General features: G+C 41.9%; 1 protein-coding gene across 2 annotated transcripts in view; it reads right to left on the bottom strand.

The window, feature by feature from the left end:
• Positions 1 to 15,953, bottom strand: part of LOC117540445 (protocadherin-16-like) — a 79,066-nt gene that overhangs the window by 48,261 nt on the left and 14,852 nt on the right. Inside the window, exon 1 of one of the 2 annotated variants that reach the window (XM_034207117.1) lies at positions 707 to 829. The exons of the other annotated variant lie outside the window; for it this stretch is intronic. The gene's annotated coding sequence lies outside the window, so the exon portion shown is untranslated. Of the gene's footprint in view, positions 1 to 706; positions 830 to 15,953 lie in introns of those variants that run through there. 2 annotated transcript variants of the gene reach the window in all.

Here is a 15,953-nt window from a genome sequence, read left to right on the forward strand (position 1 = left end):
TACATCTGATGAGCCCAAACAAGCCTGAAAGGTAATTAAGTTCGGGGCAGGGAGGCAGACTTTCGTGGGGTGTAATCCGAGAGACTGCACAAAGCACAACTGAAATCAATTACACATGATACCACAGCAATTGTGTACTGGAAATATATCATATCTTGCCCTCAGTAAATGCACCACCCTTCAGCCAGACTGTATTCCTGCCGTCTGCCTGGTGCATCCTGCAGATAATGATAACAGTATGCAAACCTAACTGTAGCTGATTGTGTTGTTAAAGGGGTAAAGTGAGAATGATAGGCTGGCATGGAGAATGGACTTTTATAAAAGAGAAACTATGCATAAGTTAACCTTTCGCAAGGATACAGTAAAACGATGAAGCATGAAAGTATCATGCCAAGCAACAAGAGGAATGTGCAGAAGTTTGGACGGCAGCATCCCTCCATTTGCTACTGGCACTCCAGGGCAATCTTGGAAAAATATTGTTCTCCAGTCTAGCCAGATCTCAGTACACTTCTGGACTAACTCAATGTGACATCTACTTCGAATGCAAAAAAGCAAAAAGGCCCACTCTCAACACACAACCGTAAAGACCTCTCTCCTTCTCAGACAAACACACGCACACACACAGTCTAAAGACAAGGGAGCAAGCCAACCGTTCACTCAGCCACTGGGGACTCGGCAGGAACACAGAGGTGAGAGGGCTACAGACCTTCCCTTCTCTGTTACGTCCCAGAGGAGACCCCCGCTACTTCCATTTCACAAACAACCTAAGGACCGTCGCGCAGGAAGCGGGAAGTGAGGGAGCCATGTAGAGGGCCAGCTTACAAAACAGAGAAACAGATACAAGCCTGAGCCTGGCAAGTGAACCAGTTTATATTGGAGCGAGTGACCCCGTCAATAGGAAAAGGGGGAAAAGCTCTCAGCAAGATTGGATCACGGAAAATGGAGATGTCATGTTGAATGTCCAATAATGGAGAGCTTACAAAACAGAGTTCCACAAGTTGTGTTTGTCTTGGGATGTAGCTGACTTAAATTGGAAATTCATGGACAGTGTTTCTAACATGAAAGATTGGAAAACTTACCTGTCCAGTAAAAAAAAATTGGATTATTTTTGCAAAACACAACACTGTATTTATGACAACTTGTAGTCGGGAGAGCAGGGTTTTTTTTAAATCACATTTATTTTCAGTTATGCAGTGTTTTGTTATCTTAACAACACAATAAATAACACAAACAGATAGGGCTTTTCTGCCATGAACTATTCTTTTAAAGTGTCTATAGCCCAGTCTCAAAGGGCTCAGGAGATATGAGGGGGTTATGTGATACCCAATCAGAGCCGAGCCATAACACGCACGCTTGTAGAGAAAGATTAGAAGCAGCTGCTTACTTCTGGCAATAGGCCTCACTTCACCCTGGTAAAACCACTCACAGTTATGTAAATGAGTAAACAAAGAGGATCAAGAAGGTCAATCTATTTAATCTATGTAATCGGTTATAAGTGATGATTAGGTTATTTTGTTCTTAAAGTTTTCAGTGCACACTTTATATAATATATTCCTGATCGGGAATAAATGTGGAGGTCAGAAAGCATTGTGCTTGCATCATCTTAAAGCATCAATCCAATAAAGCAGATGGGTGAAAATAATAAACAATCAGCATACAGATACCCCAAATAGAACAGGTTTGTTTTGCTTTAGCCTCACATTGTGACTCAGTCCAGTGGATATGCTTCAACCCGGTTACCCTCATTTCTCCACAGGAGACATTCAATAATGTTGAAAGCTGTGAGTGTGTTTCAAACAGCTGTGATTCGCAAGATTGTCTCGCTCTCCCTCTCTGTCGCTTTCCTCTTCCCTCCTTTTCTCTGTATCCCTGTATTATCTCTTCAGTGTGTAACTTCATCACATCTTAAGCCACAAGTGAGTGCTTCAAGAGACTTTTCTCTGTCTCATTTCAACTGGCTTTATTTAGACACCTCTCATTTCCTTTTTTCTGTCTAGTAAGGGCAGACATCCTGCATCCCATAATCCCAAGATGCAGCCTTTTGTTGACCTTCATGAGGGGACGCACTGCAGCTTTGACCGCGTGCCTGATGCCCGGGGCAGGAGAGAGGAGGCTGCTTTTCATCTGTTTAGACAGACAGTTAATATTACCTTTTATCCCTGGGACTTACTCCTCAAAGTTGAGCGGATATGATTATGTGTGGGAGATAGCTGAAGGCTGTCCTGTCCTTCTTTGACCCGCTGTGCTGCCATCATCTGTCCAAAGACTCAAGCCAATTTGAATTGAAAAGCATGGAACCGGTTAGCTGCCGTCGGTAAATAATAATAATAATAATACATTTTATTTTTAGGCGCCTTTCATGACACCCAAGGACACCGTACAATTTGTTATATAATGGGGAGCACTACAGTGAGTAAATATGGCTGCATTATGTGACTACTTTTGGAGGAATTCATAAAAAAGGAAATACAGTCTACTCTCTTAAAGCTATACATATGGAGCCTATAAGTCTGGCAACCATCACTTATGTTGCATGCACACAAAACCTATATCCCTGTTTGCATTGGACTTCATGCAATCTGCTGCCCATTTTCTACATCAAACCCATCACTGTGGTGAGAATCCCATAAAACATGAAAGTGGAACTAATGAAAGACAATCTGTTGTGTGTGAATGAAGTAATCACATCTGACCATAATCCCACTGTTATTTTAAGAGTAATGAGCCATTCAAAACAAATACAAAAGTGTTTTCATTTAATGTTCAGTCTTTTTGGGGACTTTTGAATTGGTTTCCTTATTTTACTGTACTTCCCAAAAGCAATTATGCACAAATTAAGTTTAAACGAGCATTTTTTCCATTTTAAAAGGACGTTGTGCCTCTCTGCGTTTACACTCCCTTTCACATTTCATTGCGGCACATGACAGTGGCTGATGGATTGGGCTTTTGGTGGCTGAAACTGCTCACTGGGGGATTGCTACCAGATGAAAAGGTCTTGGAGTGCAAATGGGGCGGTTTTGAATAAAGCTATAACTTCGCGAACTCACCCTAGAGTGTTATCACAGGCCACACTAAATAAAGAACACCAGCGTGCCATGGACAGGAATGATACTTCATTTACTCCAAATGGTCCATATATGAGAATTTTGAATGAAAAACACTGAATATTGGATAAAGGTCGTCCCTCCTTGAATGCCTAAAGCAACATATTTTGTGGTATTGAAAGTATTTTGAGGTTAAACTTTTTAAAGACAATTGAAAAGTGAACTATAATCTTATTCAAAAACGTTTTCAGCATTGTTGATGAATTTGTAACTGAGTAAAAAAATAAATACATAAGTTCACTTGTGGGTTTTTACACCCGCTATGGATCACATGTGGTAGAAGGATATTCCTGTAAGGTATGTATATTGGATACAAAGAAAAATATTCACCGAAGAGCAAGGATATTTCTGTCATGGCAAAAAGACAGAAATAGAGTTAGACAGCAAGTGTGATACCGTAAAGTGTGCATTCACTTGTTTTGATCATCTTCATGGAATGGTTTGCACTACCTTTTTTTAGAAAGTATCTTTAAGACTTCTTCTTCTTAAACAAACCATATATAACAACCTTTAAATTGATTTTAATCCTATATACAACCCTATAAACAAAAACAGTGCTAGTGTTTGAACTATTGTAATTACGGAGCAGGCAATCAGTTCCCCCTTTACACAGACACTAGAATACTGTAGCCATCTGTGTGAAGCTTAAAGGTGGGGTAGGTAAGTTTGAGAAACCGGCTCGAGATACACTTTTTGTTATATTCCATTGAATGCTCTTAACATCCCGATAGCAATGAATATCTTAAGTGCTTTGACAAAAAATCCATAAAAAAATGTCATCTGTGGAAGCCGTAATACTGTAAAAAGTACAACCAATCCGTTTAGCCGGGCCGGATAAACGGATTGGATTGCCGCCCTGTCTGTCAGCCTTCCATCTCGTGCACGCACAAATGTATCTCGTGCCCTCATTGGGCGTGCCGTCATTGGGCGTGCATTGCAGCAGTACTTCAATGACTCGCCAGCGACAGGCGGCCACTTTCACCAGTCTGCTGACGTCATGTGCGCGTTCATGTGTGTTGGAGGAGGTGCTCTGTAAGGAAGTCTGAAGGAAGGGGCGGATTCTTTTCGGCTGTGTACTTTCAAATTTTAGTGCACTCGAGCCGGTTTCTGAAACTTACCTACCCCACCTTTAAATACAATAAATAAAATGTAAATTGATTCCGTGCCTTAACATCAACATCTCTGTTCTGTAGTCAGAATAAGCAGGAGATTCGATGACAATGAAATCAGTCTGTAATCTTGCAGTTCTTTGGTCACCGAAGGGAGACTCTACTTACAAATTCCTGATACAGTATATAATAACTGAGTAATGTTACCATACAGGAACTTTAAACCTCTGTGGCATTGAAAAGTATATGTTTATACCCTAATTATAGTGTATGAAAATGCAAAAGGGGGGGGGGAAACAACAATAGAACATCATTTTCATTTTGTTCATAATTTACGTACACTTCTTTGAGTGAAATTACAAATCTAAAGAAGCACAATACTCTTTATAAAGACACATCTAATGCAATCCAGATGTTCTTGGGAAAAACTGTGTGTACAGCCCCCTTAATCTGCTTAATATGTACAATTTCAAACAGTTATGATAATATTTGTCCTCTAAATATCCTCCAGATGAGCGAGCATGTAAGCTGTCTAGCTCTCTTCCCCTCTTCGTCTGTCAAGATGTCCCAGATGACAGTAGACTTCCTCATGGTTCCGACTCAGTTGTTTTCATTTCAAGAACTAAGGCGATCTTACTTAGAGGGACTCTGATGCATAAACATGGTTCCCTTGCTGCCTCCTTTAGCCATCTTGTACAAAGATGACATTGATTGCAAATCATACAGATCATACATTTGGATTATGATTAAAAGAAATGCCCAAAAATCATTGTCAGCAACATGTTCAAATTGTCTATTAAATTCCCATATTAAGCAGCCGTCACAGTAGAAAGCATTGGGTGACAGGAAGTGATGGTAAACCTGTGGAATTTCACTCTCAGGTCAGTGACCTCCCGCCAGGTTCATGTCTGCTCCGTCGACCCCCAAAATGCTGTGATTGATGTCACCTACACTGCAGCATGCAGCGATATTGCCAGGGCAGTTCAAATGTCAGGCTTCTGTCTCAGTAGCAACCAGCTCCCACACTGAGTCAGAAACATTGCTAAACTAACCGATCCATCTCAGCAGCCGCACACATAGAATTAAACCTGCAGGTCTGATGGGACACCTGGCTGGGGGCTCATCTCTCTGAAGCGGGAGGGGTTTGTTCACTTTCAAAGATGCCGGGGCCCCTCTGCGACCAGACAGAGAGAGTGAGAATGGGCCTGGCGCTGGAGCCTTGGCAGTCACAAAGATCTGTGGTGTGGCCCCTCCTTTTCACTGGGCTGGGATAAGCCAGGGAGTGTGGCGCCTCTGAGGTTAGTGGGCTGCCTCATCGAGACACCAGCTCCATCATGAACCTATTTTTATTCCATTTTCTAGTTTTCTTTTTTTCCTCCTCCTCTACTCAGAGCTCTTATTTTTGTCAACTCTCCACTTTTGCCTTCTCTGTCTATCTCTTTACCGCTGTCCTTTTCTTCCATGGTGTTGAGATGTGTTTCAGCCTGCATGTATGACAGAGTCAAATGAAAAAACCTACACGGCTTGGTTCCTGGTTTGGATCCCAACGTTCACTTGCTTTTTTCCCCACTTCTCTTTCTTCCTGTATTTATTTTACACAGACACTGCCAAGATGGCAAGATCACCCTGTCACTGGTTTGGCAGTATGGATGCGTTGTATGTATTCAGATGCGTTGTATGTATTCAAAAACTGGTCACTTTTTCATGTTTATCTCCTTCAAACTTTGATTTTATTCCAACATGTATCCTCTAACACAGAGTTGCACTGAGAAGCATAATTAACATGCAGGTTGCCATCTTCCTCACACTGGGCTAGGAATAAACAAGAAAAGAAAGCCCTGAGAAAGATTCAACAGTCTTTTATGGTATTCTAATGCCCTAAATGTCACTATTTGCACATTTGAGGGAAGGATCACTGTATTTAACGAACTAATCCAACATGTTAAGTCAATTCACGTACAATGTGGTTATGCTGGCAAGTTAGCAGGGGGTCTTCAGCTTTCAGGAAAGGAGTTTACCATCATAAAGCAGCTGTCCCACATCGACAGGCCTTACGGACACAGACAGTGCCGTGTTTGTGCCATAAGCCAGTCTATACAGGCACATTGTGGCAACTCCTCCAGCATTTTCTAACAGCCTGGCAACAGCAAGCCCACAGAGTGAAAAGGGTCTAGACTGGTCCTCTAAAGAGACCCTCGCTCACATTAGTACGAGTTAAAAGAAACATTGCAACAAGGATTCTGATGTACTTGCAAACAAAACTTTAATTAGGACAGGTTACCAGAACTCTAGATTGGAACAAACAGTACAGTATGTTGTGTAAGTAGCGTGTGGGGGAAAACGGAGGGATGAATACAAAGATAAATGGACCCAAACACCAAATGGCTTAACTATTTATATTTCTTATATTTTTTTAAATAAAATGCCCTGTAAGAGTTGAAAAGTCTTGGCAAGAGATAAAGGAATTATTTGATTTATTTAGAACCAATCTGCTTTCCTCTCAGCGCCACCCATCACTCTGCTAACAACCATAGCTAAATGAGCTCTGTATCTCAGAAAAAGAGTTTCACACAAAGTATTCTATGAGCTGTCCTGGCCCAGTTGAATTCATTTGAATAATTTACTTTGGAGAATAGCATGAATATGGGGAAATGGTTGATCCATCAATCAAGTCTGACACGCGGCTTTAGAACAACACTGTTTCCTCTCTGTTCTTTGTTTTTCTATATCTAATGAGCTAAGAAATAGAAAACAAAGGTAGTGAGTTATATAATAATAAAGTCTTTTTTGGACAGCCTGGAAAGGATTTGAAAACCTTAAATTAGTTTGGTACTGTATAGCAATTTCCTCTCTCTCATCCACAGAGCACACCACTGCCATGCACTCATATCTAGCTTCCTTCAGCGCCCACATCTGAAGATTCCTCGGCTTAAGCAGGGATTGGAAACTAACCTACTGTCCAGCTAGAACACAGTGAGCATACCAAGCCGCTATTTCCAGTCAGAGCACTCTGACGTCACGCAGTTAATCCCTTCCACCATACCACCCAAGCCTCAGGGAGACCACACCAAACTCTGCACTCCCCCCTCTGAGAGTGAGTACCACTGAGATCGAATTAATAAGGCTTATTAAATACTGTAAACCAGTAATGAACTTCACAGAAGGCAAAGCATTAAGAGCTGCGCCAGAAAAGGAAAAGTCATATCAAAATCACCAAGTTGTTTGCCAGTGGGAGAGAAAACTCTATACTTCAAAAAAAATCAGAAGGAGTGACTCACCCTCCATCAATCTCCAGGAGAGAAGGAAGGTTATGCACCCAAGGACTTGTGGACTTCTTGAAAAGAATGAAGCCTTGCTAGGGTGGACCTTTTGCAAACCCAGGTTTCATAATGTTTCTACCACGTATTATGTCACATGCACCTGAAATCACAACACACATGCATTTTCTTTTATCTATTTGCATTTTAAGTCATACATTTGTGATGAAAGTTTGACATTAACATTGGTAGACTTGATTGAACACAACTCAAAAAAGTTTCAAGAGTAACTATGGGAAAAATACAACCAAAAATCAGAACAATAGCATGCATTATAAATTATGTTTAGTTTTTAAGTGTATAAGTTCTGTCGTTCAGAAGCTAAAATTGAACATATCAGTAAAGTAGTTTTAAATCACTCCATCTAGCAAACCCACAGACGAATGTATGAGACATTGCCCATACCCATTCACTCTGAGGAAAGACTGACCCACTTCAATATGGTTTATAATAAATCAGCTGAGTATTTATAAAAAGTGGTGATTTCAACAAAGCACGAGTGCTTCAATGGTAGCGATGCTTCAACAGATGAGAGGAGGCTTTCTACACTGAACAAAAATATAAATGCAACACTTTTGTTTTTGCTCCCATTTTTCATGAGATGAGCTCAAAGATCTAAAACATTTTCGATATACACAAAATAACCATTTCTCTCAAATATTGTTCATAAATCTGAAAAGATCTGTGATAGTGAGCACTTCTCCTTTGCCGAGATAATCCATCCCACCTCACAGGTGTGGCATATCAAGATGCTGATTAGACAGCATGATTATTGCACAGGTGTGCCTTAGGCTGGCCACAATAAAAGGCCACTCTGAAACGTGCAGTTTTATCACACAGCACAATGCCACAGATGTCGCAAGTTTTGAGGGAGCGTGCAATTGGCATGCTGACAGCAGGAATGTCCACCAGAGCTGTTGCCTGTGAATTGAATGTTCATTTCTCCACCATAAGCCGTCTCCAAAGGCGTTTCAGAGAATTTGGCAGTACATCCAACCGGCCTCACAACCGCAGACCACGTGTAACCACACCAGCCCAGGACCTCCACATCCAGCATGTTCACCTCCAAGATCGTCTGAGACCAGCCACTCGGACAGCTGCTGCAACAATCGGTTTGCATAACCAAAGAATTTCTGCACAAACTGTCAGAAACCGTCTCAGGGAAGCTCATCTGCATGCTCGTTGTCCTCATCGGGGTCTCGACCTGACTCCGGTTCGTAACCGACTTGAGTGGGCATATGCTCACATTCGATGGCGTCTGGCACGTTGGAGAGGTGTTCTCTTCACGGATGAATTCCGGTTTTCACTGCTCAGGGCAGATGGCAGACAGCGTGTGTGGCGTCGTGTGGGTGAGCGGTTTTCTGATGTCAATGTTGTGAATCGAGCGGCCCATGGTGGTGATGGGGTTATGGTATGGGCAGGCGTATGTTATGGACGACGAACACAGGTGCATTTTATTGATGGCATTGTGAATGCACAGAGATACCGTGACGAGATCCTGAGGCCCATTGTTGTGCCATTCATCCACGACCATCACCTCATGTTGCAGCATGTTAATGCACGGCCCCATGTTGCAAGGATCTGTACACAATTCCTGGAGGCTGAAAACATCCCAGTTCTTGCATGGCCAGCATACTCACCGGACATGTCACCCATTGAGCATGTTTGGGATGCTCTGGATCGGCGTATACGACAGCGTGTTCCAGTTCCTGCCAATATCCAGCAACTTCGCACAGCCATTGAAGAGGAGTGGACCAACATTCCACAGGCCACAATCAACAACCTGATCAACTCTATGCGAAGGAGATGTGTTGCACTACGTGAGGCAAATGGTGGTCACACCAGATACTGACTGGTTTTCGGACCCCCCCAGACCCCCCCAATAAAGCAAAACTGCACTTTCAGAGTGGCCTTGTGATAGTGCTCACTATCACAGATTTTTTTCAGATTTGTGAACAATATTTGAGAGAAATGGTTATTTTGTGTTTATAGAAAATGTTTTAGATCTTTGAGTTCATCTCATGAAAAATGGGAGCAAAAACAAAAGTGTTGCATTTATATTTTTGTTCAGTGTAGTAAACAACTAATGACCCAAGTGGTAAAAATGGTTGACAAAGGCCTGGGAATTGCAATGCCAACCGTGCAGCACTTGCCAAAGCTACACAACATATGCACTGGGACAGATTTAGTAAGTGGTTATTTCCTCATATAATTCCCATAATGATATGTGATCTTGGGGAGATCGTTATTTCCCTTAAGAGCCATTTTGTCAACCAGGCAGTGAAACAATCCTGACGGATCGCCTTCATTGGTCCAAGTCTTCCACCCCTTGAAAAAATGTGAGTTATTGTACTGGATGCATTGAAATGTTGTTCAGTTGTTGACACCCATTAAGTCTATCTGTCCCTACTGGCCACTAGGAGACACGGCAACATCTACAGACAGCACACTAATTAGAATCACCAACGTAACTTAATTTCCTTCAGTTTACTTCCATCTTTAAATACATATACCATCATGTAATATCATTAGCAGGCTTCTATTCCATCAATGGCACACTCACAAGGATTTAGGTCAATTCATTCATGGATTGCTTTAAGATCCCTCCGGTCTCTGGATCTTCCGTGATTGAAGCATTGTCTCTTGTATGTCTGTCCAGGCCAAAAATCTTTGCAGTTTGTGTACGTTGGCCTCATCTTGATGCACCCCTTCTCCTACTTCACTAACACAAGCCAAATCCTGCAGCTTTGTTCCACCTCCCCAGACTGGGGAAAGAACATACTGGCACGCAAACTGCTGCACAATTCATCTCTCTCATCCTCATACAAAACAATTTTCTTCTTCATATTTTACAGTTACTTATAAATCCATCACACAGATATTGTTTAGTTTAAAAAATATTGGAGCTGCTCTGAAACTTTGCTTCGCCCCAATACGCAGACAAAATCAATAATAGCTGTTACTTAAAGTAACTCTTGAGTTTGACACCAGTACATGGTACAGTCCCAAAACCCAAAGTACTTATTGGAGGTGCGCCTTTTCTTTCACAGTGAGACTCTCATCGGGCCAATGAAAGTGCTCTTCGGGTGTTTACATTGTTGTTCACACTGCCCACATAGGCTTTGTCCGCACTGAGATAACAGATTTGCATGCGTTTCTTCCCATGGCTAAACTGTGGGAGATAAAGGTCGAACGCTAGCAACAGTCTGGCAGCTCCAGGCAACAGAGGGGTGAAGGTGTGGGATGAGTCTGTTTCTGAAGGGAAGTGTTTTTTAGACTGATAGCTTTTCCCTCCCAAGTGGAAAAAGAAAGGCAAAAGTAATCTAATCATGCTGGCACTTCATAAGGATGCCGATCTGTTATCGGATCCCAGGAAAGAGGGACAGGGTGAAGGGAAGTCCCTGAATCGAGTCAAAAAGAATGGACAAAGACGTCTGAGCAGAGCTGGAGTTTGTGAGAGAGAAGGCCTCTCCCCCATGTCTGTCCTTCATGACAGATGCAGAGGCCTAGCCACTGACAACATGCAAGGGTAGGGGGTTTGAGGAGGGCAAACATGTTGAATAAACATATTCAGTCCTCTGCAACCCCCCTTCCAAATGAAAACCTCAGTTGATATACAATATAGATTCATCTGATAGCTCAGTTTATACTCTATGTTTATACACCAGGATAAATGTACCTTTTCGAGCCAAGAGATCATGATGTTTCTATCTCCAAACAAACATCCGAAGACCCTGCTACATGTATTCCAGACCTCCAGAATGTGTTGATAATGTCGTGCGATAGCCGAGAGAGCAGGACAGTCCAAAAAGAGAAAAAGGAACAGATGAACTCTGGAAAAAGGACAGCTTAACTCTTGATAGCCCAGTGCCTTAACAACTGTGTTTGCAACAGCTGTGGAGTAGCCGTGTTTTCAAGGTTGCACGAGTTTGCCTCTTCACGATTCATTTAGAGACTGTCCTAGGACGAAAATACACCACCGCAATTACGACAGAGAAACACTTTGGATGATGATTTACCCGTGAAATAGATGGTTTTGTTGTTTACCCCTCCCTCGTTCCCCAATATTGCCATGGTAACAAACCACCACTTGAGCTTCATCTACACGCCACTTTCACACACACACTGCATGAGGTAAATGGCCTCCATTTGCCTCTCAGGAGATATTTTTCTTTCTCAATCTTCCTCCTTCCAAATTTCCCATTTGTTTCAATCATTTTCCAATTCCTTGATTTTGCTCCATTCCAACGAGTAATATTCTTTTTTCACATATCATCATTTTTTTCCCTTTACTCACCCAATTTTAGGACAACAGACTTTAAGCATTATAGTAGCTTCATGTCAGCTATGTAGAGATTGGTATACATGATTATTCTGAAATGACAAAATACTTGGAGTGCAAAAAAATATATCTGAATGATTTCTGTCTCATATCTCTCCTGCACAAATAACTTTTTACAGAGCGTGTCAAGTCTTGGCCCAATCCCGTAACAGCAGTGTTGCCCTCCCCCCTGGCTCTTTAGCAAAAACATTCACCATACTTCTATGTGTATACGTCCAAGTGTGATGAATAAAGGGCGGAAGCAACAGGGCAGAGGGTGACTTCACACTTAAACAGCCTGTTTACAAGTTATTTACAGAACTGCAGGAGGGAGAGAGGCTCCCAATAGAAAGCCGTCCTTTCAGAAATACACAAGCAGTGTTAAGCAAGGCTGCAGAAAAGTTCTACTGACTGTTATTTCTGAAATGTGGACAAATAATTGCCTTCTGTGAGGTAGAAATGTTACATGAGCAGTTCATTTCATATTGAGGGCGATGATAGTTCAAAGCTGACTTCACGGAAATAAGAGAATATAAATGGCATATATACCACTAATCCCATTAGAGTGTAGAATTAATATGCTTGAGGTGAAAAAACATGGAAATGAAGGCGTATAAATAAAAAATGGTGCAGTAGCAGCGATGACAGGAATGGTGACTGGGAAGAGCGCTGACAGAAATTAGCTGAGATTTAAAGGCAGAAAAGGAGCCAAATTATTTTCTCATCTTCTCCCTGCACATTCTTGATATATCAGCACATTGTTGCTCACTATAAAAGGCGACTGCCAGAGTGTTGTGACAGAGCTTTAAACCTCTCCAACTAAAGCTTTAACATTCAAATGACACACAGTGGTACAAATGAAATGCTTTGTGCTTGCAAATGGGTTAGGATGTTTAAAGTCAGATTTCCTGTATGACATTTAAATGTAATTCACGCACACGAGTGACATTTTTAATGCAGCAGAACAACAACGAGCATTTCAGGATTCTCCAAGCACAGAGGGTTGCATTTTAAGGATGCACTGGAAATAAGGGCTGACCTGAAAGGCTTCGACGCTTTGAAGCATTTACTGTTTAAGAGCAATCCAAGTCAAACTCGGCATTCAAAAACATAAGTTATTATACATCTGTAATGTATGTGATAATAAGCTTCAAATACATCTGAATTCCTCTCACTGAGGCCAAAATGATGGTATTCAGCAGTACTGGATTCATAATGTAACATTTGAGAATCTTTCACAACTGTGGAAGCTTTTACATTAAATGGGGCGAAGCCTGCGAGCTAGTTCAGGCAGTCAACTCGAGCACTTATGCTGCATTCATACATCACGCCCCCTTGCCACTCTACAACCAACCAAACAGAGTCTCCTTAATATGCCGCTCTATTTAACCTGCCAGATCTCTCTCCATGCATTGCTTGCTGCTGCTATTGCTGCAGCTACCTCTACGTCGCTGCTGCTTGCTGCCCCACCACCACCCCAGCTTCCACCCCAGCTTCCACCTGTAGGCTCGGGGGTTAGTTATTTGATCATCACTCATCGTGCTATGTATATCTATGGAGTGATGATGCCCGAGCCTAGTCGCCAAACTTAACTATATGCTGCTTCTAATAAACATGTTAAAGACACACGTGAGTTGTCTGACTGAACTCACAATCATGAAATAAGGACTTGTGCATGAGCCGTGTCCCCTGCAGCAAGTAAGATATTCTTCATCTTTACTGTCTCATCAAACGTTCTGTTTGCTTTAGCCAAGAAGACATTTCAGATGTTGTTAAGATCATCACTCAATGGTTTCCCCTGGGTTGAAAACAGTATTTATTCTTAACAAAGCTTTTGTTTTACTTGATGATGAAACTGCCTTTGTACTGTTTTAACTGTGTATCAAAGGACTTGGAGAGGAAATGTGAATTTGTGTATTATCCCGTTTTAAAACCAAGGTGCTATTGAGCATAATCTGCTCAGTGAACAGCAGCAGAAGAGTGTGGGATTACTCTGAAGCTGTGAATGGGATGCAGGAAGAAACAAAAGAGGCAGCCAGAGTTACTAAAGAGTTAAAAAGACTAACTACCGAATCCAAGGCAGATCTTTGAGCTAGTGTTATTCCAGCATGGCGTGACTTCACATACAAAAAGCTAATTACATTATTTACTTTACCCGCTGTCTCGGCTAATCAGGTACTATAAGCAAGAAGTTGTTGAGTGAAAATGTTGGCAGCAGGTGACTCTTTAGATCTCTCCAGGCATCAAATTAAAGATCTGCACACCACACTCATTCACATCTGCACACCATCACACCTCTAATAGCAAAATAACATGAGTATCACCGGCCAATAAGTTGTTTTATACATTTGTACTTGATTTTGTAAAAGCATGCACATCAAGACGATAATACGGTGCTGTTTCAAAAAACATGTAAAAGACAGGAAATATATAACCCTTGCACTAAATAACATAAACATATATTTAATAAACTACAAACAGGGACGTTTTAGGCGACAATCCAAAACTTCACTGCTGGTAATCAATTAAAAATATATTCAAGAGAACATTATTTAATGATCAAAGTTTTAATCCATTCAATCACATATTTCTAGAGCAGCACTAAGAGAGCAGATGATTAAAAAGATGACTTGGTTGTTACGAAAAGGCAGTTGGATCCAGAGGACATGATACAGTATGCTGTAACATATGAGAAGAATGCCACTGGGATTTTATGCTTTTGTAGTTGCATCGGTGATCTGAGAGAATATTCAATGCATCATTTCCAGGGATCCTCTATAAAGACACAGCCAGGTTTGACTGGAGACAGCTCCTTAAACCAGATGTCTGGTTGCTTGCAGTCCTGGCGATGATGAATTGGCTTGTTGAAAGCATCAACAACTTGTTTCCCCATTATCCCATCTACTGCACTGACCGACTTCTTGTCTGCATCGATTCGAGTGGTGATTTGACTTTGCTGAGGCCGCTGCAGACAATACCTACTTAGCATGAAGTATTTTTTCATACATCCAGTGAGGGTGATTACCTGAAAGATAGCCTCTGTGCACAAGCAACTTAAGGTTACAAATATTTATATATACAGTCTATGGTTAAAACACACAAATGTAAGGTTATAACTTTTCACTTCACATTCCAAGGTCCTGCAATTCAATATGTTTCTGCTATTGGATCAGATTGGCTGAATGGGCCTTCAACTTATGCTGGAGTGGAAAGGTACTGGCACAGATGTGCATCATCTTATTTATGGCCAAGTGTAGCCAATTCAATGTGCCCCATACATTTCCCTGCTTCTGAGCCTAGTGCGTGATGCTCCGGATCTCACAAGATGCATTTGTGAAACAATCTGGAAACTTCAGGGCACTGATTAGAGAATATATTCCACCCCGTCTACTAAAAGACACGCACATACAGTACAGTACACACACCCCAGTCCCCTGGCTTTTTGTTCGTCTTTTCTGATACCACATCACACATCCTGAGTCCTGCACTCCTGCATACCAGCTCTGCCTAATTACAGCAGAGAGTCCCACTGCTCCCCACGCTGCCTCCGGGCTCCTCACAGCACCAGGCTACACACAACAATCTAAACAAAGATTTGGCCTTTCAACACACTGGTTAAAAGAAGCAGCGCACAACCCTCAACATAAACTCTGCAGCACCATACAAAATGAGCCTCACTGATGAGGTACGCAACCCTGTGGTAATTAGTTCCCCCGCTAAATCTTTAAATCAGATGCTAGCACTCAGGGGAAAGCAGTGCTCAACTAAGCAGTTGTCTCCTTATTGCAAGTAATCTTTAAGGGGGAATGCATTACCTTAGAATAGATAAGGCATAACAGATGTCTTCCCTTATAACAAGAGGGGAGTTTCTGCTAGCTGTGGCGAAAGGCTTCAAGATATCCAACCAACAGTGTGAGGGTGGACCACCATGGAGCATCAGTACACAGAGACTGGGAGTCTGGTTGGTGCAGGCCAGGGTGCCTCTCTGTCTGAAGCCAAGACAGACAACGCTGGGTAACCGCAAATGTAAAAGTGGAGCATCTTTCCTCACAAAACTCCCTTTCCGAGTGGTTTGTCGCTCGCTCCCTGCTGCTTTTTCATC

Source organism: Gymnodraco acuticeps, unplaced genomic scaffold (assembly GCF_902827175.1).
Source record: "Gymnodraco acuticeps unplaced genomic scaffold, fGymAcu1.1, whole genome shotgun sequence".
NCBI lineage: Eukaryota > Metazoa > Chordata > Actinopteri > Perciformes > Bathydraconidae > Gymnodraco > Gymnodraco acuticeps.